The 13,668-nt window shown below is 40.0% G+C and overlaps 1 protein-coding gene and 1 long non-coding RNA gene across 4 annotated transcripts in view; one reads left to right on the forward strand and one right to left on the reverse strand.

Moving 5' to 3' along the window:
* The window catches only part of LOC309509222, a 138,147-nt gene that overhangs the window by 96,824 nt on the left and 27,655 nt on the right, over positions 1-13,668 (reverse strand). The gene's annotated exons all lie outside the window — the stretch shown is intronic.
* Positions 1-13,668, forward strand: part of piezo2a (piezo-type mechanosensitive ion channel component 2a) — a 190,527-nt gene that overhangs the window by 67,169 nt on the left and 109,690 nt on the right. The gene's annotated exons all lie outside the window — the stretch shown is intronic.

The raw sequence follows: 13,668 nt of genomic DNA on the forward strand, positions 1-13,668 counted from the left end.
GTTTCAACATTTACTTACACGTTATGTATTTGTTAACATTAGTTAAAGCTGCAGTTGGTAACTTCTGTAAAAATGTATTTTTTACATATTTGTTAAAACTGTCATTATGTCCTGACAGTAGAATATGAGACAGATAATCTGTGAAAAAATCAAGCTCCCCAGGCTCCTCCCAGTGGTCCTATTGCCATTTGCAGAAATACACCGCTCCCAGTAAGAAACAACCAATCAGAGCCAGGGGGAGTGTCTTAGCAGTGTCAATCAAGCTTGTGTACGCGCTGATCATCACCCCCCTCTCTCGCACAGCGCGTACCGTCGTTCAAAATCAAGATAGCCGGTGTGCCGCAGCTGTGCTAATGGCGGACAAACAACTAAAACTGCCAATTTCTCGAGTGGCACCAGCTCATACAACAAAGACAGGTAAACGGAAAAAGACCGATGACGATAAACAAGCGCGTCGGAGCCCATTGACTCAGTGTCAAACCTCTAGCCGCATAGCATACAGATAAAATGTCACGCACTGTGCAAAGCAACAATAGAAACCTGCTAATTCACTGGCTTGTCATGTTGCTGAAATAATGTACTAGCAAACCTTATTTAGCATTACACATCGCTAGAATAATTACTTAGATACTGTAACGTTACCATTATTATCTTGCTAGCTATTTATAACTTATAGAAAGAGTGAAACGTTATGAAGTTACATTACATGTATTGCAAAATACGTAATGATTTGAGGACCAAGTTTGTAGTCAAAGTATGGGCAGGCCATAGTCAATGTAAAGCATATTGTTGATGTTTCGTCCCTACCAGTGAATGTACGATAACTGTTTATCCGCCGTCATCAGTGTCTCTGCATGTTTACTAGCCTGCGCGTTCATGGCAGGCTCCGCTGTGGAGGGAGGGCTGTAGCGCAGCAGAGAGCGAGGGGGAATGACCTGTAAGCTGTGCTTGTTCAAATTTTCAGGCTAAGTCAACGTTTTCTAAAAGCTCCCTACTGCAGCTTTAAACTTTACCAATGCTAGTCAAGTCAAGTCAAGTCAAGTCAAGTTTATTTGTATAGCGCTTTTCACAATACAGATTGTATCAAAGCAGCTTCACAGTATTAAATTAAAATAATACAACAACGTTTGTTTCAAGAGGAATTTTATTGATTGATAAAATTAAATTAAATATCCCCAAAATATCCCCAAAATATGTGTGTGTGCTAGCTTGATAGTGAGTACTAAAATACATCTTATTTGTTTATATTCATAATGATAAAGTTAGATTTTTTTATTACATGTGATTCTGACATGATGTCACTGCATGCACTGCGCTCCTCTCGTCTCCGCTCGTCTCAGGTAATAATGCGTCTTCCAGTTCAGCGGTCGGAGTCGCGCGTTCATGTGTTTTGGGGGCGTGGCTTTGGAAGGAGGCCAGAAGGGAGGGGGTGGAGTGAATGGAAATAATGAGCTGTCTTTAAAACAGTCGTGAGAGGTCTACAGACACTCGATTTTTATACTTTCTTTTTCAGAGTACTTACATTTTAATTATGTATTGATATATAAATAAAGTTTAAACAAATTTGGAAAAGAAGTTTTTTAGACAATTCCTACCTACCCTACCTTTAATGCACTGTGAACTAACATGAACACACAATGAACAGCTGTATTTTTATAAACTAATATTGGTAACAGTTTATTTTACAGTGTCCTTGTTACATATGTTACATGTACAATTATGCATAATTACAAGCAACCAATCCTCAACCAAACCCTAACTCTACCCTAACCCTATAGTAACATGTTGTTAATTAATATTACTCAGTACTTAAATATATAATTACTTTGTAACAATGACTTAAAATAAAATGTAACCCTAATATTTACAAAGATTAACAAATACTGTAACAAATGTTTTGCTCGTTGTTTGTTCATGTTATGGGTGGTGGTGGCGCAATGGATAAGACACATGCCTTTGGTGTGAGAGACCCGGGTTTGAATCCACTGTGAGACACCAATGTGTCCCTGAGCAAGACACTTAACCCCTAGTTGCTCCAGAGGCGTGCGACCTCTGACATATATAGCAATTGTAAGTCGCTTTGGATAAAAGCGTCAGCTAAATGAATAAATGTAAATGTTAGTTAATACATTAACTGATGTTAACTAATGAACCTTATTGTAAAGTGTTACTCAAATAATTAGTGTGTAATTCCTGTCCGTGGGGTTCAGGGATTTCATTAGGAAAGATGTTTGAGATGTTTGTTCTGGTGTGTGTGATGGGTAGGTTTAGGGGTCGGGTTAGTGTGTGTGTGTGTGTGTGTGAAAGGTAGGTTTAGGGGTCGGGTTAGTGTGTGTGTGTGTGTGTTAGGGGTCGGGTTAGTGTGTGTGTGTGATAGGTAGGTTTAGGGTTCGGGTTAGTGTGTGTGTGTGTGTGTGTGTGTGTGTGTGTGTGTGTGTGTGTGTGTGTGTGTGTGTGTGTGTGTGTGTGTGTGTGTGTGTGTGTGTGTGTGTGTGTGTGTGTGTGTGTGTGTGTGTGATTAGTCGGAAGCAGGAGGCGTTCATGTTGACTAACCTCGCTTGAGTTTATCAGCCAACAAGAAGTCTTTCATAGGAATAAAGCATGACTCAGTGGAGAACGCAGTGTGATTCACGGCTTCCACTTCTGGCTCTTCTGTCCACACTGGGTTTAACTTCTCGTCGACTCGCTCTGCAAACAGAAAGGTTACAGGATTCAGTCTCAGAGCCAGCATTGTGTTTGAACAGAATGGAGCAAAACAGTCATCAGTCATCTTCACTCTTTACACATGAATATAATCGATCAGCTGTTTCTAATCTTTAAAGCTGTTATTGTGGAGCTTTAAGTGTGAGTTTGTTAAGCCTTGGAGTTGGTTATTAATATCATGAATGTGCAAGAAGCAACATGATATCATCTTGCTGAAATTGTGGCGTAGGCTTGTTTTTAAGGTTTCATCTGTTTGATCAAAAGTACAGTAAAAACAGTGAGATATTATTCCAATGTAAATCAGTTGTTTTCTATGTGAATATATAGTAAAGTGTAATTTATTCCTGTGATCAAAGCTGAATTCTCAGCATCATTACTCCAGTCTTCAGTGTCACATGATCCTTCACAAATCACTCTAATATGATGATTTGATGCTCAAGAAACACTTATCAATGTTGAAAACAGCTGTGTTGCTTCATATTCATATTTGTTTGTGTGTGTGTGTGTGTGTGTGTGTGTGTGTGTGTGTGTGTGTGTGTGTGTGTGTGTGTGTGTGTGTGTGTGTGTGTGTGTGTGTGTGTGTGTGTGTGTGTGTGTGTGTGTGTGATGGGTAGGTTTAGGGGTCGGGTTAGTGTGTGTGTGTGTGTGTGTGTGTGTGTGTGTGTGTGTGTGTGTGTGTGTGTGTGTGTGTGTGTGTGTGTGTGATGGGTAGGTTTAGGGGACGGGTTAGTGTGTGTGTGTGTGTGTGTGTGTGTGTGTGTGTGTGTGTGTGTGTGTGTGTGTGTGTGTGTGTGTGTGTGTGATGGGTAGGTTTAGGGGTCGGATTAGTGTGTGTGTGTGTGTGTGTGTGTGTGTGTGTGTGTGTGTGTGTGTGTGTGTGTGTGATGGGTAGGTTTAGGGGTCGGGTTAGTGTGTGTGTGTGTGATGGGTAGGTTTAGGGGTCGGGTTAGTGTGTGTGTGTGTGTGTGTGTGTGTGTGTGTGTGTGTGTGTGTGTGTGTGTGTGTGTGTGTGTGTGTGTGTGTGTGTGTGTGTGTGTGTGTGTGTGTGTGTGTGTGTGTGTGTGTGTGTGTGGCCTTTTGTTTTTGTTTGTTTCAAGTGACAGAACACTGTAAGCCTCAGTGCTAATGGCGGTCAGAACACGCTGACGTAAGAAGTGATCTGGGCCAATCAGAAGCCACTGGTTCTGAGCCATTCATGAATTTATGATGCGTTTACTCAGCACTGTTTACAAACGTCTTCAGACTGGAGTGATACCGAAACTAAAGCGCTTCTAATCGTCCGGGCGGATGAAGAGATTTGTCAACAACTTTAGAGGTCGCTTTCGGTCAACGGCATCATCACAGAGTTTTCCGGGATCTTGGAGCCAGTGTGTGAGTCTGTTCCCGGTGAAAAGCCCGAGCGCTGATGCTTGTGTGAACAGCATTTCTGTAAGAGTAATGAATCACAGCACATCATCCACTGCTGAGAAGAGTCTGATGACACACGTCCCCGTTACGGATCTCACTGAGAGTTAAATTGAATTATTCGACAGCCAGACGTCCTGCTGGACCTTCGAAATGCATTTACTTAAAAACTCGACACAAGATCCCTCGACCTGAAGACACGACGCTCCCATTCCTGATGTCTTCTCCAGTTTATTCTCTGGAACACTTTACAATAACGTTCATTAGTTAATGCATTTACTAACATGAACAAACAATGAGCAATCCATTTGTCACAGTATTTATTAATCTTTGTTAATGTTAGTTAATATAAATACGGCTGTTCATTGTGTGTTCATGTTAGTTCACAGTGCATTAACTAATGTTAACAAACACAACCTCTGATTTTTTAAAGGGGTCATGACATGAGAAACCAAATTTGCCTTGATCTTTTGGTATATACAGTAAGAGGTCTTTGTACCATTAAAACTTCCTGCAAGTTTCATAGCTTTAGACGTCCTCCCCATTGTAAACGAAGTATTTATTTAATCAAGCTCTAATTACAGCTCGTTGGGGATCCATGGTAAGAAGTGACGTCACGGTACGAAGTGACGTACCAGTCGTTTACATATGACCACTTCTATGGAAGGCCAATAGGGCCAAAACGTGTGAAACTGTCGTGTTAACACGTAAATTGCGTGCTGGCACATTGGAAACCATGGAACTTTACTGGCTGGTATGGCTATCTTGCACAAGCACAATTAACAAACAAATCCTGTAAATTGCAGGATAAATTTAAAATAAAATTTGAACAATGTCTTTAAAAATGGACAATGAGCATAAATAAATAGCATACATAATTATTGTATTATTTTTTGAACATTTTGAGAATCACTCTGATTAGAAATGTGTCTTGGGCTCATAATATAGCCACTGCATCACATAAATCATAACAACACACAACATTTAAAACAATACATATCCTAACACAATAAAAAGCAAGCAACTGTAAACACAAGTACTTGAATCAGAAAGTGGTAGGGGGGTTAATAGACTACTTACTGATATTTAGTTTTTCCTCAATCGAACTTCTTTAAATGAATAGTTGCTCTCAAATCAATTAACACAACAAGTTTTTAACACACAAGTTTTTCTGAGTGGAACCATCCCTACACCCAAAGAGCACAGAGAGGTTACACCCGGTGCAGCACTTCAATTAACACGTTAATTGCGCGTTAACGCATAACTACGTGTTAACGGGACAGTTTCACATGTTTTGGCCCTTTTAGCCTTCCATACGCCTCCAGCGCAAGAGAACTACGCCTCATTTTGCATCATGGCATCGTTGTCACGCCACAGGTGTTCAGTCGACGTTCAGCGAGTGTCTGTTTACGAGAGGACTGCGATGACGCAGATGTGCTGATCCTGGCTGTGGACAAACAACATGTTTGAATACGCTGCCGAACGATCCAGACGTCAGGGAAAAATGGATGCAGTTTATTTTTTGCGGTGTGTCACGGCAGTCACGGCAGTGTTCATTTAAGCGTGTGTTCTCTACATTTCAAGGATGACTGTTTGGAGAACAAATCGCAGTATGATGCTGGCTTTGCCAGAAAACGTTTGCTTAAAGATCAGGCCGTGCCGACTATTCTGGGCCCAACGCCGGCGCAAACTGTAAAGCCCCGTTCACACTACAAGTGACAAAGCGACACAATACCATTCATTTTTAATGGGGCCACTGGGCGTTGGCGACCGGATGGGGCGTGTCTGGCGTCGCGACAAAGTTGAGATCCGTTTAACTTTATGCAAATTAAGAGCGACTTTCGGGAGCGACAACCAATACGAGTGAAGTCAGTGGGGCGCGCATGATCCGTCACTCTTCAGTGCCGAGTCCGACCAAGGCAAGAAGAATGAGAAGCTCATTTTACTGTCCTATAATGTATGATATGTCTCCGTGTACATACGGTGGTACTTGCCGTCCTGACTCCGAGTCTGAATGCTTTCGTGAACCCAGATAGACTGGAATTTGCCCGTTTGCTGCAGTTAAATAGCCGCGATGGCAAAGAGCACTCGCTGTTTCTCGTTCATCTTTAATATTATGCATTTTATGTACTGATTCCATTTATATTTAGACTTTTCCTTCCAAAATGTTTGTTTGTAGCGGCAAGAAAACGGATTGTTCTACAACATGGAGTAACATCCGTGAATGTCACTCACAAACATTACTAGGCAACCAGTAGTGGGAACGCCTACTAGCGACCGCACCGCCAGCCACTGGCGACATGCAGCGACAAAGTCGCTTGTAGTGTGAACGCAGCTTAAGTAATGTATTTCATCTTAAAACTACTTTTAGCCAATGACGTTAGCCAGTGATAACAGTGGGCGTTACCACTGAACTCTTAAAGGGGAAACACCCCCAAAACAGACTGTCTGAATCAGAGGATGAGACACAGGGCGGGAAAAGGTCATAAATCACTAAAATTTTTATGTTTTTGTCTAAAAAACTATAGTAATACTATAATTGCACCTAAGGGAACATAATAAAACGAAAACAAAAACCATGTCATAACCCCTTTAATAATGTATTAGTAAATGTTGAAATGAATATTAACTTAGATTATAAATGCTGTAGAAGTATTGTTCATTCTTAGTTCATGTTAACTAATGAACCTTATTGTGAAGTGGTGCCAATTTAATTCAAAGTCCAGTGAATAAAAGAGTTTTGTTTCTCCGAGTTTGCAGCCCAGTCTCCTGTAATGCGTGACTTACCGCAGTTTCATTTTAATGCGGTGTCTGTCCTCGTCATACGGCCGTATCTAATGCACCAGAAAGACGTCGAGTCCCAGCATGCATTTTCTGGAATCAGTAATGTCTCTGTTCAGTTTGTTTTCTAAAAACTCCTTTGCTTCAGTTTGTTTGGACAGTTTCTTCTTGGCCGGTGTGGAAGCTGCTGATCTTTGCTCCATTTAACTGGTATTTAAGCGCAGGATTTTGGGAAGGCGAAGGTAATATCTACCATTTGGCGCCAACACACATTCCTCCTCTGTGTTCACAAGATGACTAACCTCACCACTAATCCAGGAATATCAACATCTCAGCTCGCTTTTGAATCTTATTCAATGGCTTAATTGCTCATAGAAGGTTTACTTTTACTGTGCTTCCCATAATTCATTGCTTTTACCCAAATCAGTGCCATCTGTGGCCTCCTCTGTTGTCTTGCGTCCGCTCACGGTTTGCTCTTTATGAGCTCGCTGAGATGAAAGCGATACTGTAAACTGTTTAGATACAGCGAGACGTCATTACAGTGCATCTGCGCCCTGCGTCTCACACTTGGGTTGTTGTCAGCGTGTCATCTGCCACTTATTACGTTTTACGAAGCAAATATCGCACACTTCAAAGCGATTGCATGGAGGAAAGTCAGGGAAGCTTCGCTTTGAACGCAGGGATTTTATCGTAAATGTGCCTAAACATTTTCTTTACGGTGTTAGGCAATCAACAAGTGAGCAAAACAAGCTTACGAAATCTTTGTTTTCATGCTGAAATTTTGGCAAGATTCCATTATGAATATTCTCCCCTTGTCTCAGTATTTAAAGAGGTCATTTTATGCCCTTTTAGAAGAGGTTTTCAATCTTGAATGTTCAAAAAACACCTTATTTTCCCCCATATTTATATGTGGACTTATGCCACTGCACGGGTTTCAACACACTACTAACTAACTCAACCAGGCCCCGCCCCTTTATTCTGTGTATTAATTATTTAAATGAGGAATATTGTGACGTGTTCGTTCCAGAAGAAACTCAAGACTACAATGGAGGCGTTTCAGGAGTTCAGAAACACTGAGAATAACTCCTACTGGAGGGACTTTGTGCTTTTGAACTTTATTATTATTATTTATTAATAAATGATATATTATTTTTTGATGGGGTTTTCAGTCAATCTTCTTGCAGCTTACACTGACAGGCCAGTAGGTGGCGGCAGGTGACTGTTTTATGAGTGATTCATTGAACCATTAATTCAAATGATTTGTTCAAAACACTGATTCACTCAGGAATGATTCACTCACCCACTGCTGTGTGTGTCACTCGGAGACGAGACGGTAATTCTGCTGTGGTTTGTTTGGCAGAAACGAAAATAGACAAAGTAACTGAAAATATTGTCAATTTTGACTTGTTGTTTATTGAACCTTTGTATCATTTTGATTTCGCGTGATGTTTGTCGCCGATGTCAACACACCTGCAGCTCATAACTAGCCTACACTTGTCAAATGAAGAATTGATTAATAATACTGATTTATTTTTCTATAAACTCTACACACACCAAACGTGCTTAATTTCGAGACAGACACCGACAACAAGTCTTCTCACTCATCTCACTTGCACAAAAACATTCAGTATTCCTCAAAATGAATAAAATCAGTAAAATGCAATCTTAGAATTTTACACAAAACTTGTAAAATTAACTGTATTAAATTACACAAATATGTAATAAATCTCACTTTATTAACCAATGTCTTTGCTGCTGAACCTTCAATGATCTAATTCAACCATACTAATAAGCAAAAATTACTTTAGATTAGATTTAGAAAGTAGAGTGTTGAACTTCCTTCTCCTGTATCCTATTGTTCTTTAATCCAGAACACCAGCATCTGAAAGGTTAGTGTGAGCGGCGCCCTCTACTGTACAGGAGTACATCTGCATTTACTTCAGCCTGAGGCTCATTCACTTCACTTTTGGTGTTAGTTGAGGAGTCTCAAAAATGGGTTGAACCTGACATGGTCTGCCATACTTTTTATGTGTGTTTTTTCTGTTAACTTTTTGGCCATTTTAGTGTATGCACCCTTTTTTTTTTTTTCAGAAATTTTTTTTTTTTCCTCAAATCCTCAGTGGGTTGGGGAGGCTGTCATTAAATGCATTCCAGATACACAGAACACATGTGCTGACAACATCCACTGAAAAAAAGAACTCCTAAAACACATTTCTACATGATTTTGCATCAGTTTAATGCAAAAAAAATAAATAGGCGTTTTCTCACTTTTTTCCAATATATTCATCTTTACTTCATTGGCAATCAACTATTCCCCCAAGTTATGACATCAGTAAATATGCCATTCTTTTCACCAAACAGTATACTCATTCCACAGAAAAAACTATAAAAATCCAACCAAAATCAATGGATCTGTGATGATTTCACTACTAGTTGGTGATCAACAGGCTCAGAACCTGAGCTGAGAAAAAGTAAAAGTAATGCAAAAGTAATGTAACGCATTACTTTTCATAAAAAGTAACTAAGTAACGCAATTAGTTACTTTTTTGGGGAGTAACACAATATTGTAATGCATTACTTTTAAAAGAAACTTCCCCCAACACTGATCTTGACGGATTTTCCTGCTATTTCACAGACAAAAATACTTCCAAAGTAAAGCAACTCAGTTTTGAACGAATCGTTTGTATGAATGACTGAATGACTCGCTTATTATTACTTACTTGCCGTCACATATTGGCGGTTTAGTTTCATGTTTAAAAGTATCATTGCATTTTTTCTTACTTGTATATTCAAACATTAATTTAAACATTAATCTCATAATATTAGGCTATTTACTGCTGTGTATCCTACTTTTGCAGTGTATGTTATTATTTGATTGGTAACAGCCCTATAAACAGCCCTATAGTGTCTTCTTCTTATTATAACTGAATATATTGATCAAATGTAAGACTTTGACATGAAAGGTACACTCTCAGAAAATAAAGTACATAAATGTACCTTTAGGGGTGCAATGGCTTATCAATGGGGTTGTACCCTCAATGGTGCAATATTGTACCTTAACCTTTAAAAGAAACGGTACATATATGTAGCTTGAGGTCCAATAATAAGCCCTATGGGGTACGTTAGTGTAGAGTGTACCTTGGGGGACTGAAATGGACTCCTACTCTACCCCTATTTCTGACTGTGTAATCCATACATCTAATAAGGTTAAAAAGGGCCTTCATTAAGGTAAATAACGCCCCAGGGCAAATATCACAAATGTGCAGATTTCAGTAAAAGCTAATCGAACACTGATTTATAAATTATATTTATACCACCAAAAAGTGTGAATGCCCCCTGTGACAGATAGTCTTGAGCTACAACACAATCTGATTGATGTAGGCCTGAAAAATCCCTAGAATTAACACGAATTAACGGCACTGTGTTGCAATAAAATACTGTAGTCAGAATTTTGCTGTTAAATCAAGTGTCATTTCTGGAGAAAAAAAGGAGAAAAATATCTACATTCAATTAGGCTATCCCATAATCTCTTTCTCTTGAAGAAGTTGACCTTAATTGGGATTTAAGTGTTACCTGTTTGCAGACGCGACCCACAACAGACCAGCAAAACCCCATTCGTTTTCTCCGTAGGATATTGATTTTGAGCCATAATGTCTAAACCATCCAGGGTAGATTGACCACGAGCTACGAGGTTGTGAAACGAAAGTTTCTGCACCTATAAAAGCCACAAGGTATGAAATCAACCTTGTTATTTGCGATCTTCTGGAGAAATACTACACTACCCACAATTCTAAGCAAAACACTGACGTCTCTGATTGGTTACCATGGCGACAGTTTCCGCCCCCGTGAACGGCTTAAGGCCAATTTATACTTCTGCGTCGAGTGTACGCCGTAGTGTACGTCGTAGGCTACGCACGTAGGCGACGCCGTCGTGAGCATTTATACTTCTGCGAATGTCTGTGTTGCTCTGCAGTTACACCGCCGAAACGCTAGTTGGCGCGGGTGGGTTTTAATGTTCCACTGTGTTTATATTCCTCGCGGCTGTTTTGAGTTTAGGTTTCTACGAGCAATGGCGACTGAAGGAGTCATACAGATGGCTGTATTTCCGCACTTCTTCAAGCAATCTCTCGGTCACTTGGTCTATTTCCATGGCTCTTCACTGATCTTCGGAATTTAAAAATGGCGGGCGGGCGGTGCAGAGTGCAGAAGATCATTCCGGAAATGCGTAGGAGGAAACGCGATGCTATCCAGTCGACCAATCACAGATCTTGCGGTCCGCGTCGCCGCGACGCGTAGTTACATTTTTGAGGAGGTGCGCGTCAGGGTACGGCGAAGGGTACGACGTATGGTACACGTCAATGCGTATGCTACGCCGTACCTTCTACGCGAACCCGACGCAGAAGTATAAATTGGCCTTTAAGCGGTGCTGAAATAACGCGGAGCCCATCGTTATTTATGATAAGTTTCGTTCAGTGTCAGTCAGACACTTTTTCTTCTTTGCTTTTGTTAAATAATTCAAGTTGAGGGGATGTTTGAGCTGTTTGTTTGTTTTAAAGTCAGCCCAGACAGATGAAAATATACTGTGCAAATCAATTAAGCAGTGAAGCTGCCCTGCGTGAAAGGGCGAGGCTTATTCCAACGTAAAACGCTGCATAATTATTAATTAAATAAGGTTGGATTATTTCTGTGTTGAGCTGCGTGTTCATGAAGCTGAAAGTGCACGTAATAAAATAATATACCATTAATGCAAACCAACAGGAATCCTTGCTTGTTCTGCTCTACTATGTTTATGTTTTATGTGGGTAGGGCCTCATATTAGTTATTGAAACGGCCCCCAGATGCTTAAGGCCGCCGCTGCCTGTTTGGGAAACGTGTTTACTCTTACAGTCTTTCCCAATCAACGTATGAATATAATGTTTATTACAAGTTTGATAATTGAATTGTGTCTAATTATAACTTGTATTATGTTAAAATACACATGCATTTATACAGACTCACAAAGTATTTTATTTTTTTTATTTGTTTGTCGTTGTTTTCCAGTAATCAGGAATAGCACTGAAAATATACTGTGAATTCCAGAGCGCCGAGTTTTCAGAATTTGCCCTATTTTCCCAAACTCTGTATTGCGAGACATCTGTGAAATGTTTGTGTGCTTGTTTACGGCGATGATTATTTGTGAACTAGGTCTATATGGTCCTCTGATCGGGCGCAGCTGAACCGGCTCTCTGACAGTAACCTAACTCTGCTGCGTAAACCCTTACAGATCTGAAAACGAGCATTTTTACAGCGGAGAAGAGCGTGAAAGTATGCGCTTCAGTTTTCAGTCTTCAGTCGGGAATGGCGGCTCTCTGAAGTGCTGTTTTCTGGAGGGTTGAATGGATTGGTTTCATTAAATCCCCCCGGCCGGCGCTCGACTCTGGGAAATGAGATCCAGACGTGCGAGCGCTCTGAGCGAGGATACTGGGAATCACAGGCTTTTATTGGAGAACGCAGTGTTTTTCTGCAGTTTAAAGAGGCACTGCAGCTCATTGTTGCACTAAGAGCACTCGTAAAACACACTTCATCTGAAACGTTACGTCGGCTCGAGAGTATGGAAGCTTGTTTCCGTCACAGAAGAAAACATTCTGAAAGATATTTGTGACTTTTTTAACTCACAATTGCGAGATATAAAGTCAGAATTGGGAGATATAAACTCGAAATTCTGACTTTTTCCTCGCAATTCTGACTTGTATCACGCAATTGTGAGTTTATATCTCGCACAATTCTGACTTTATATCTCGCAATTTTGACACTATAACACGCAATTCTGACTTTATATCTCGCAATTCTGACTTTATATCACGCAATTCTGACTTTATATCTCGCAATTCTGACTTTATATCACGCAATTCTGACTTTATATCTCGCAATTCTGACTTTATATCACGCAATTCTGACTTTATATCACGCAATTCTGACTTTATATCACGCAATTCTGACTTTTAAAGTTGCAATTCTGACTTTATATCACGCAATTCTGACTTTTAAAGTTGCAATTCTGACTTTATAACACGCAATTCTGAGATAAAAAGTCACAATTACCTTTTGTATTTTTCATTCTGTGGCGGAAACAAGCTTGCATACTAGAGGCACTTTCACAATTCTGACTGAATGCAATTTATGCATACATTTAATTTTTTCTATGTTACAGTTTTTTCCAATTGCTAACACACAATTTTGCAAACTAGGCTGGTTTTATCAAAACACTTAACACAATTCACACAACCACACACACACCCAAACTGCAAAATAGCTCATATATCCTGCAAAATGAAGCACTGCAAACAAAACTACATACAGCACTATCAGAATCAAACTTCTGCAGGAAACGGCACACACTTCATTCATATAAGCAGAGTTTTTTGAAAAAAGATTGAAGTATTAACAGTTAAGCATTGAGGTGTTTGGTCAGGTGACACATGTATCGGCCAATCAGCTCATGGAGTGTCATTTTGAATGGCAGTGTTTTGAAATGGCAATCATGTGACTATGTCAGATTGTGTGTGTTATAGAGGACCGTGTTCAGTGCGTTTAAAAAGTGCCATTTTGAATTGCAAAATGTGTGTAAAGCAGAAAATGTGTTTAGACTTTTGGAGACTTGAGAAGAGGTTTTGCTCTGTGTGTGTCAGTTTAAATAACTGTGCTGTGTGTGTCGTTTTAGTGTGTCAGCAACTGGAGAAAACTGTAATATATTTTCTCCTATCCCAGTTTAATATGCAGAGACAACTGCAAGTAACCCAT

This window comes from Leuciscus leuciscus (assembly GCF_965113295.1).
Source record: "Leuciscus leuciscus genome assembly, chromosome: 11".
Taxonomy (NCBI): Eukaryota; Metazoa; Chordata; class Actinopteri; order Cypriniformes; family Leuciscidae; genus Leuciscus; species Leuciscus leuciscus.